The sequence below is a fragment of the Parasteatoda tepidariorum genome, chromosome 8 (genome assembly GCF_982258835.1).
Source record: "Parasteatoda tepidariorum strain Cologne lab strain chromosome 8, Ptep-v5.0, whole genome shotgun sequence".
NCBI lineage: Eukaryota > Metazoa > Arthropoda > Arachnida > Araneae > Theridiidae > Parasteatoda > Parasteatoda tepidariorum.
In genome coordinates this window covers 110583035-110595095 of record NC_141762.1, presented here as the reverse complement: position 1 = coordinate 110595095, position 12061 = coordinate 110583035, and the positions used below count along the sequence as shown (strand labels likewise).

Here is a 12061-nt window from a genome sequence, read left to right as displayed (position 1 = left end):
TTTGTGAAGGTACCGCTAAATGGCAGTAAATTTGGTTTGGACAGACCCCTGATACTGCTTTTATTTTAAATTAATTTTTCTCCCATATAATTTAGACTGTCAATAGATCTGCTCATAGAATAACCTCATTCTTACTTATGTGCTTTTCTTCAGAGCATCCCACTATTGCTCATTGTAATACCCTGTATTTCACTTTAGAATTCAGGGCTCTATTTTTTTTTTTTAACCATCGTTGAACAGCTGATCTAATTTTCAGTTAACGACTACTAATGTTAAACTCTGTTACTTTGTAATTTTGAACCCAATCCAGAAGACAAGAGAACTCCAGAATCAAGTATTGTAATCAGTATCGGTATGCCTTCTTGGAGAACTTTTTGATAGAACTAACCCGCATTTGTGTTGCATGGAGAGGAAAACCACAAAAACCTACCAGTTAGTTTGACGGCAAGGGGATTCTAACCCATAATCTGTCTACCACAGAGGATATTTTGTGTCAGCACTGTGGTGTGCAGAATTCATATAGCGAAGCCGGTTGCGAAATTCATATTGACCAGCCATCTTTTTGGGCCTTCCTCTTGGCCTTTTATTGGAGGGGGTTGCATTAAAGACTCTTAATGCTGTTCGTTCTGGGCTCATTCTCACTACATGCCCGGCCCTCATTCTACTCATCTCATTCTACTTTGTTTAATAGATTTAATGATATCATCACTATTAAAGATCTTATATATTTCAAAAATATATCTTTTTCTCCAGTTCTTGTTATCGAGGATAGCACCGAAGATGGGTCGTAGGACCTTCCTTACGAAGGTTGCTAATAACTTCTCTTCCCTTTTTGTTAAAGTCCATGTCTCTGAAGCATAAGTCAAAACTGACTTAATTAATACCTTATAAAGTAAAATCTTCGTCTTTCTTTTTATTAAGTGGGATTTCAATAATGATCTTAAACCATAGAAGCAGCGATTGGCTGTGATTATTCTTTTTCTGATTTCAGGATTAATGTCATTTTGATAGTTTAGTTTTTATCCTAGATTAGTAAAATTTTTTACAGATTCAAATTTAAAAGAATCTATTTCAAACAATTTAGGGATGGTTTCCATTGTACCACAATACATATATTTTGTTTTCTCCACATTCATATCACAAATTTTCACTCAGTGTAGTCCTAGATCTTGCGATGATGTCTACATCATCGGCGTATGCCAAAATCTGCACTGATATATTAAATATAGTACCTGTAGTATTTATGCCAGCATCTCTAATAACTTTTTCTAAGGCTATGTTAAACAGAAGACATGCCAATTCATCTCCCTGTCTAACTCCATTATAAACTTCAAAAGAGGTAGATAGTTCCCCCTGAATTTGTATAGTTGGAATGGTTTCAGTGAGTGTGAGCATTACAAGTCTGATTAATTTTGATGGAATATTAAAATCAGATAGGGTCTTCAATAGCTCAGTCCTATTAATACTGTCATATTCCGCCTTAAAATCCACAAATAAATGATGGGTCTCTATTCCAAATTCTCTACATTTCTCCAAGTTTGTCGTAGGGTGAAGATTTGGTCAACTGTGGACCTTCCTTTGCGGAAGTCACACTGATAATCACCAATGATACTGTCTACAATTGATTTATTAGTACATAATTATTGTGTTACATATGTTGCTTTTAAATATTTTGAGTCTATTTTTCCACTTTAATTGTAACACTATTAATTACTGCTATTATTCAATTCACCCGTGTATGAATAATTTTTTCAGCATGCAAACTTTTCGCTCTAAGGAAGAAAAGGAAATTTTAGAACATCTTGCTTGAGTGGTCCATCCTTTTTAGTTAAGATAGGGTGGAGAGAGTTTAAAAGATATCTGATATAGAAAGCGATTTTTTATTTTGTGATTGTGTCAATATTTAGTGTCGAGCTGAAGAAGACTCATATTTGTTTTTAATTCAATTCACCTTTGATAGAGTTTTTTATGCTGCACTAATTGGTGTAGGGAAATTATAAAAATGTTCTTCAAGCTCAACCATATTGTATGTAATTTATGTTAATTTTTTTCCAATTTCTGAATCAGTTTCTTTTCAAATTATATTTAATCTTGCAAAATTGAAAGGTAAATCTTAAACATTTTTGATTAAAAGAAATATTCAAGCGAATTTTTGTAAGATTCTCAGATATATTTCCTAACATTTGCTTACCAAAATTATTAGAAACTAAAATATAGGCCTAGTGTAGTCAGTAATAAAATTTTCTGCTTCATATCCAACAGCAGGATTAAAGTAATTTCTGAATGATTTTATAGATTTTTTCTTTAAATATTAGTAATAATAACTGAAAAAAAATATTTTTAGAATCTAGATGTACAATAAAAGATCTTTATAATGCAAGCATTGAATGCTGAGACTTTGCGTTATATAGAAGTTTGTGTTATATAGATTTATTCACACATCATTAAATTTAAATTCTAAGCATATTAATATTAAAGGATAGATCAATATTAATGTCTTAAATTAGTTTTTAAATAAAAATACTTTATAACACAAAAATATGCACTTTTATATTTAAAGTTATCAAGAGGAATTAGAAATAATATCCAACAAATTTACTTATCTGTTTTGATTTCTTTAAATATTGTAAAGTTAATGTAGGTGATGGAGATTTGTGGGGTTTTTCGAATTGAATTTATTGATCTTCTACTATATATCACTTATTTAAAAAAATTATTTTAGATTGTCTAAAATAAAATTTCATTTCAGTATACCATGATACATCCATTAACATAGTAACATACATCCATTAACATAGAGAAGTGTTTTCAACATCTATACATGTAAGCTCTAAATGCCTTATAATATTTTAATGCTATTTATTACAATTTAAATACTATTCATTATAATTTTTAAACTTTATATTGTTTCAGTACATGGTTGAACAAATTTTCAAGAATCCTGCATTGTAAGTATGTTTATTGCTTTCATAATAATTATTATAGTATAGATTATTAAACTATATGGGAGAAGAGTAACAGTGAATGTTTCAAATAATTAAAAACGTTCTTTCAGCTATTTTTTATTCTGTAATTCAATGAAAAAGCTGTGTGTTTGCGAGATATTTCTATGCAGATTTGTTCAAATGTGAAACAGTCAATCAGTTAAAAGTGTTTAACTATAGTCATAATTTTTGTAAATACAAAACCTCTTGGTTTGATAAGATAGAGTGTGTCTATATTTCAGATTCTAGCAAATTCTTTTCTTGCTAATACTGCCACCTCCCCCATATTTTCAACAATGCTAGTAGAATATCTCCTAAAAAAGATGGAAGAAATAGATGTAAGTAATATTTACTCTGATAGCTTTTTCAAATAACTTTGTTTATTCTTCTTCTTCTTTTTTTTTATTCTTTTTTTTTTGCAAAGAATTATTTTAGCATATGTGCCTCACAAAATTAAATGTGTACTGGTGAATTTTCAATGTACGAAATAATAATTACATTAAAAGTGATAAATGCTTATATATTTACTTATTATGAAGCATAACTGTTAACACTTATCTGTTTAGCATTATCTGCATTGTCATTGAACAAATGTTACAATTTTTTGATCTATTCAATTCCTTTATAAACAGTTATTTTCTATAATGTTTAAACAAATAATTGTCATTTGGGTACTGATGATAGACAACAAAATGGTACATTTTCATCATGTAAATGTATATTTGTTAAGTAGGAATTTCGTTTAAAATATTTTTTGTTAAATGAATTTCTTAAGGTTTTGTGATTAACAAATATATGTTTTACATGTGTAAAGAAAAACTTATTCTGCACATTTTATTTTTAAACAAATAAACTTATTTCATAACATTATATATTCTTCAGAGCAAATATGGACAGATCTAACTTGTACTTAAAGCTTTTTGAACTGGTTTTTGGATCAGTGTCTTTGTTTCCTGCTTAAAATGAGGAAATGCTAAAAGTAATTTTTACATTCTTTAATAATTACTTATATTTAAAAAATATTTGAAATGTACTTTTTTGTTGTTTTTAATTGTTAAAGTAAACTTTTTTTTCCCCTTTCTAGCCCTATTTACATCATATAGTAAATAGATCCATGAAGCTAGCTTTAAGTTCTAAAGAACCATATAATTATTTCCTTCTTTTGAGAGCCTTGTTTCGGTCTATAGGAGGTGGTAGTCATGATTTGTTGTAACAATAATTCTTACATTTATTACCAAATTTATTGCAAGATAAGTAAAATAAGTTTTTTTTATTTATTTATCAGGGATGAGATTTTTCCGCTTTTTAGCGGATTTCCGCTTTTTTCACTTTTATCACTTGAATTTCAGCTTTTTTGTCAAAAATTCAGATTTTTCTAAAAATTTCATTTTTTTATAAGTATTCCGCTTTTTCAGAAAATTTACCGATTTTCCAAGAGAAACAGAAAATTCAAACTGCATAGCTACCAAACCTTTCTCATTTTTACTTATTTTAGTTGTTTTCTCTCTTGTTTACTCACAGCAAATAAGATTTTCGGAATTTTTTACCCGCACTCCAGATAGATCCGATTTTTGTAGTTCAGACGACGCTGCTTCTGACAAGCCTTTAAAGAGGTCCCAAGCCTGGAATCTGCTAATATCTCGATCTCATTCACACGATTTTAATATCAAACATAGCTTATCATATTTGCGTGATGCGATTCTGATTCACGTGATTTGAGTATTGTATGTTGCGATTCTTATTTACGAGATTTAAAAATCTGATATTGTGATTCGTATTTACACCTTTTTAAAAACCTATGTAGCGATTCATATTCACGCAAGTTTAAAATTCAATGTCTTGATTTGCTCATGCGGTTTATAATATCAAACATTGATTTTCGTATTTATACGTTATTTTAAAATAAGGCCTTGGAATTCGCATTCACGCACTCTAAAAATTCATAATTCTTATTTATGCAATCTAAAAATTCCGCATCATGATTCGTATTTACGCGATCTAAAAATTATGAATCGTGATTTGTATTTACGCGTTTTAAAAATTCTATATCCCAGTTTGTATTTTCTCATTTTCAAAATCGTATATCTAGTTTCATATTCATGTGATTTCAAAATCCATAATTGTTATTCATATTCACGCAATTTTAAGATCAACTATCGGGATTCTTGTAAGAAGTAAAATTTTTTAAATTAGTTACTATAAAGATGACTGTTTTTCTAACTACGATTATTAGTATATGTAAGTGTTACAACATCAGGAAACTGGAAGGGAATATATTCAAAACTTACATTCGGTGCTTGCAAAGAAGAAAAAATAGGATTTGTCACAAGATGTTTGAAGATGGACTAGCGACTAAATATAGCAAACATAAAAGATATAGCAAACAAAAGCAATCACTTAAAAAGTGATTTAATTTAATTTTTTTTTTTTTGGAAAAAGAGTTAACTCATCGTCAAAATTTTATTTATAATTGCTGTTATTTATGCTATAAAATGCAAAATTCTTATCAAATAAAAGACAATTATCTAAACAGTTGCTGATTGTCATGTAATTTTTCAAACTAAAATAGCAATTTTTGTATGTTAAGGAGTTACTATATATTTCTACTTCACTGTTATTGATATGTTTCAAAGGGCTCTAGTTAGATTAGACTATAATATGAGCATAATGATTCAGTCCATTGTTAAAGTTTTTTTTTCCAATATAATTTAAAAAGTAATATTACTGATATATTTGCTATAAATCATATAACAGTATTTATTAAAAGAAATGAAATATTAATGTATATTCTCAGTAGTTTTAATTTGCTGAACCAGGTAGTTTTTCAAGTAATAATTGTCTCTTATGTGAACTGAGGAAAAATATAATTTCCAGCTTTTTTTTTTCAATTGGTAATTTTTATTTTCACTAAATGTTAAGTATCAATGTAATCATTTATATAATAATAGATTAGTACCAATTGTATGTCAACACATTATTTATCACCTTAAACTGTCTGAAATTTATTATTAAAGGGTTGCGCTTGCGTAAAATTTACTATTGTGGAAATTCAGCTTTTTTGCCTTTTGGCTAATCTCATCCCTGATTTATTCATCACAATTTTTTTCTATCCATTAGAAAATTTGTTTTTATTCTATCAGTTCAAAACTTTAAAAAAATTCTAATTACATCTTTTGCTTATGCTTTTCTGGGAATAGATGATCTTAAAAATTTAAAAATATATTTGAGGAATCCCTAAAATGAAATTAAAATTAGTTATATTTCTCATTAATTAAAGGTTTTATTAAATTTGGTATGATAATTTTGGCAATGGTGTTTTAAACAATTAACTGACCACACCTATTACACTCTCACCTCCCACTCTTTTGTCTTGAGGACTGAAATCAGTCTTGAGAAAAGATCAATGGGCTGAATTCTCTCCTGGAATTAATATTTATTTGTAATTTTTTTAAACCAAATTTTCAAAACAAATTAAAAAACATATTCAAAACACACAAAAATGGATTTGAAACTATTACTGGATGTTGGCATGCTTCTAAATTTCAAGTTATAAGGCAATAAAAGAGCATATACATATATCCAGTACAGAATTTTTTTTTTCATATACTAGACTCAAATTTTTGAAGAAATAAGTTATTGGTAGTATGTATATCATATATGAGTTCAAAATGTAAAGAAAACGTGGAAAAAATTGCAGAATAATAGAAAAAGAAAATTATTTAAAAAAAAAATTAATAGAAATCTGAAATATATATATATATATATATAATCTTTTCATCAGCTCACACAATTATATCCGCAAAAAAAGTGCTTTCTAATATTGTATCAATATAGCCAGAGCAAAATATATCAATACAATGACATTAAGAGCACTTAAAAAAAGCACTCCTTTTTGCAGACTGATGATGAGAGCTGATGAAGAAATATCTTCTTTTTTTCTGGATTTTTATAATTTTTTAATAATGTTAATAATTTTCTTTTCCACTTTTTTCATTGTTTTGTAATTTTTTCCCATGTTTTTTCTTGTTGATTTGTATTGTATTTTGAACTTATTTTATGAGTTCTATATACTTGCAGCTTATGCACAGTATTGAGACCTATTGCTTTTTTTTAATTTCCTTCGTTTCTCTCTCTCTCTTTTTTTTTTTGTTGTTGTCCTTTTTGTGTATTTATATATATATATATACAGTAGAGCGCCGATTATCCGAACTGCTCGGGACCGAACATGGTTCGGATAATGAAAAGTTCGCATGATTATTATTTATGCACTAACTTTCCATTGCACCTTTTGTAGGCTTAGGACTGGTAGTACTATCTAAAATAGCTTTGGCGTGTTTAAAAGTTTTTTTTTCTTCAATTTTTAAATATTTTTAATTAACTTTTTTTAAAACTTTTTTTTCATTTTCAATTATTTTTATCATATTTCAGTTTTTCATAATTTTTTTGGTCAATTACTGATTTTACCACATTTTTCATTATTTTCCACTGAAAATGAAATCCAGCAAAGATTTCGTTTCAAAGAAGATGCGTTTTTTTCAGCAGCCATATATCCCTTATTCTTTTTAAATAAACTGGATCAACATCATTTTGACGTTCTAGCCAATTCATTGCAATATCTAATGAATCGCATGCTTCTATCTTGAACTTGATCACTTACTTCTTCATCTTCGTCTGTGGAGTTCCGATTTTCATTCAAAATCAACAATTTCATCATTTTCATCCGAAAGATCTACTGGTTCAGAAACTTCAGTTTTTTTGTTAAGAATTTTATTCCAAGATTTATTATTCCAAGCACTGTAATCACTAATCATTAAACATAAGTGACAACTACCCATTTCCCAATTATAAAACTTCAGCACTTATCTATTCATAAACTCCTTCTGCATTCCAACCATTGTAGACTATCAAGATGAAGCTCGCATTCTTGGAAGATAATTTTCAGTTGTAAAGGGGTAGGTAGGTATAACTGTATCACCATACATGTATGTATGGCTGCTCTAAGAAAACTGCTAAAAAGGTTGTAAATTAAATATGGTCTTCGGATGTAAGGGATATTATTTATTCTTCTTAATTTAGAAAAATTGTCAAGATCTTAAAAAATATTCTAAACTTTATAAAAAAAAAAAGAAAAAAGCGAATTCAGACATAGTTTGGATAATTGGACGTTCGGATAATAAGGGTTCGGATAATCGGCGCTCTACTGTATGTATATATATATATATATATATATATATATATATATATATATATATATATACCAGGGGTGGCCAAGCTCCTTGATAGTCGAGGCATTTTTCAAAATTTGAAATTTTTCGCGAGCCGTAATTAAATACATATTTAAAAGGTATGCCAAAAAGGTATTAAAATTTTTTTTTTACATAAATTATATTTATTGAAAACATACATAAAAAAGTAAAAGTACCAAATATGTGTATTGAATTTAAATATTAAAAATTAAACACATTTATTTTACTTTTCTTGATAATTCTTTAAAATTTTGTGAATATTTGGTGACAGCACTTCTCAGTAATTCTTTGAGATGCTGGTCAGTTAATACTGATTGGTGTTTGCATTTCACAAATTTTAAAGTGAAATGAAATGATTCACATAAATACGTTGTTCGAATATTGAAATAATTTGACAGGCACCCTTTTTTAATTCAGGAACTTCGATTCTGGTACAAATTTCTAAAATTCAGTAATCGACATAGACTTATATTTTCATTGTAGAGCTTGATCTTCTTGTATCTCTATTATTTCTAATTCTCCAGATGCTTTTTATGTCATAATTAGAAATGGAAAACTCACCTTGAATTGAACAACGTTACACTTAGTCTTTCATATTTGTTCTCAGTAGTTTAAAAGACATTTTGAAACACATACGGAATGATAATAATTTTTTTAAATTTAATAGCACAAAAATGGAAAAGGAACTCTGGTACATTTATCAAGAGCCATATATAATCTTTCAAAGAGCCGCAGGTTGGCCACCCCTGTAATTTACCAAAAAAATGCAAGTAAAGAAATAAAAAAGAATTACATTTTTTAAACACACAAAAAAAACTACCAGAAATAATTAAATATATTTTAAAAATTCACTTTAAAGAAGTTAAAGATCAAGAAAAAAAATTAATTAAGTGATATAAACTACCCACCAGCGCATATGAATATGTCCATAAATTAAAGTGCTTTTTAATATTCTATTAATAAAGCCAAAGCGAAATATGTTTTTATATATTTTGCTATATTAGTACAATATTAAAAAGCACTCTAATTTACGAATGCAATTATGTGAGCTGGCGGGAAGTTTATACGACTTAAATATTTTTTTCTCTTGTTTTTTAATTTTTTTCTCATTCCTTGTTCTCTTAATATTTTTATCACATTTTATTACTTCTATGTACTTACAGCTTTTAGATTTTCTTATTTAAGCTTCAATAAAACTAGTTTTATTTCGGTCACAAAATTCTTAGTATCATCGTTAAGATTACATTTGACTTTACATGTTTTTGTCATATAAAATATACTATCCTCTTCGCTTTAATTAAAATTAGTTTTGTATTTTAAAGTACTTAATTATCTTAGCTAACTGTAATTGTGGATGTATGAAAATATTATAAACTAGTATCTAATAATTTCAGGGTTGCCACAGGCGACTAAAATGCAACTATTTTTGGCATAAGGTGACTATGGCAACTTTTTATGCCTGGAAAAGCTAAAAAAGCAACTATTTTCAGGAAAAGGAGACTATTGGGAAACTTTTCTAAACTCCTAGCGAAATTGTTTTATTTTAAGCCTAAATTGAGTGAAAAATCTGCACCCCACAAGATAGTTTCTGAACACACTGAACTTTTTTTTTTCCATAAAAAATAGAAAATTTTGAATTGCAAATTTGAGTCTTCACTTTTTAAATCGTTCAATCTGCACAGACTCCATTGTAAGTCTATTTCATTTCTCTATCGCCTTTTCAATGATTATTTCTACAAAATTCCGCTTGATTTAAAAAAAAAAAAAAATTTAATACGATATTACGATGCGTGAATTTCGAATTTGAGTAGTCACTTTTCATATATATAAACATTTACGCTTATATAAAAATTATCATATTTGCCACCTACTGGACTGAATGGATCATGGTATATGACAATTAAGTCATTAACAAAATTTTAGTCATATTTTTGATGAATTTTTGTTCTTATTTAAGCAATTATTTTCCTAGTTTTTGGCTACTATTTTCATGTTTTAGGCTACTAAAAGCAACTAGTTCATTTCTTTCTGTGGCAACCCTGTAATGAAGATCAAACTTTCTGAACAGGATTGCTTGTAATACTCTAAAGAAGAATTGTATTTAATTCTTGTATATAGTTAAATATTGAACATTTTACAACAAATATTGTTGTGTACTTTCATTTGCAAAATTTTTTTTTTGTATATTTAATATTGTTTAATGACTTTTTTTCCTTTTCTTTTATTTTTAAGTTTAAAAATTTGCCTGTCCTCTGTAACAATGCTTAAAATTTTTTTCTTATCTTCCTTAAAAGAGTTAAAAAAATTCCTTTATTTCTGTCTTCTGTGCAATTTGTTTATTGTACTGTTTTTTTTTATTTTTTTATTATTATTATTTTTTTTATTTCAATTTGAATATTCTAAATATTTTAATTATTAACTTTAGTATTGTTTTTTTTTCCCCAATTAGCTGCACAATCGCTCTTGCCGATGAGCAGACCTAGTGCGTTCTCTGGAGGTGGTATCCACTCTTTCTGGACCACCACAATGGGTGAGATACCCTAGATCATGTTAATTTGGACATCTAGTTTCTGCCACACTAGATGGCAGCACCGAGACTCTATTTAGATGCTAAAGTGCATGCTTTAGTATTGTAAATATTTAAGAAATCTTTCTTAGGCTGTTATAACCATTTTGGTATGTTATGTTAAAATGTTCTTACCCTTTTATGCTATAAAGTTATATATATCTGCATCATTTTTGATTTTGAAATTTGTACTTTGTCTTTTAAAAATGAATTAAAACCTCCCTTCAATTTAAGTAAAAAAAAATATGAAATCTATTAGAGCCACTCCTTGACTATAATTTGTTTTATCCTCCAACATACTGCACATTAATTTAAAAAAAATTTTGTTACAACTTTTTTCAATCCTTCTTCTAAGTTTACTTAATCTTTGTATTTTTTTCCTTTCTTGCATTTATATATATTTGTTAAACAGTCAATGATTCACTATGTTCTATATTTTTCCTATTCTTGTTGCTAATAAATTATAATTTTAATAAAAAAAATTATTTTAACATGCGTGGATCTTTCTCATTTACTTTATTTAAAATTCTCTATATTTTTCATGATCAATTGTGTTTGGAGGTTTTCTTAATACAAAATTACTGAAACAGTTTCTCCAAATAGCCTTCAATTTTCTTTATTTAAAGTAAATCACATTCAAGTCTAACAAAACAATGTTCAATCTACAATTAAGTGAAAAAAATTTATTTAGGGATATTTTCAGAACTAAAAATATTTTTTTGAAATATCCTATATATTGGTTTAATTTAATAAGAAATGATGCCCTGTTAGCATTTTTTTATTTGCCTATTTTTTCAAAAAACTTTGTTTAGAGTGAAGTATAGTTTTTTTTTTTTTTTTTTTTTTTTTAATTGTAAAAATTCAATGACATTTTTTTTAAAGAAAAATCATTACTTTAAAGTATTATTTATCATATGCAATATTTCTAATAAATATAGGTCTGATATTTGAAACAAACTTTAAAATTTATGAAGTTACAAAATGTTAATTTTATATTTAATCATTTGATATGAATATTAAACAATACAAAGCAAAGACTTTAATAAATGAAGGGAATAATTAGCTTAAATGAATAAAATAGTACCTTTTTTTAAAAATGCAACCAGGTTTAAATGTTTCAAATACACCGTAAAATGTTTGTTAATTTATCGTCTTGGTGCTTTTAATAATAATCAAAGAATAATCAATGAAGCTTATAATAATATGGTTTAACTATTAACAAATAAATAATTTATTATTTGTTAATTTATTTACAAATAAGTATT

The 12061-nt window shown here is 27.2% G+C and overlaps 1 protein-coding gene across 20 annotated transcripts in view; it reads left to right on the top strand.

The window, feature by feature from the left end:
• The window catches only part of LOC147806684 (transcription-associated protein 1-like), a 36239-nt gene extending 24952 nt beyond the window's left edge, over nucleotides 1-11287 (top strand). For 8 of the 20 annotated variants that reach the window (XM_087149313.1, XM_087149314.1, XM_087149307.1 and 5 more), the window contains 3 exons: nucleotides 2914-2952; nucleotides 3227-3322; nucleotides 10680-11287. The gene's annotated coding sequence lies outside the window, so the exon portion shown is untranslated. Of the gene's footprint in view, nucleotides 1-2749; nucleotides 2824-2913; nucleotides 2953-3226; nucleotides 3323-3868; nucleotides 3964-4068; nucleotides 9682-10679 lie in introns of those variants that run through there. The other 12 variants (XM_087149308.1, XM_087149322.1, XM_087149326.1 and 9 more) reach the window with 9 other exon arrangements.
• The last annotated feature ends 774 nt before the right edge of the window (nucleotides 11288-12061 follow it).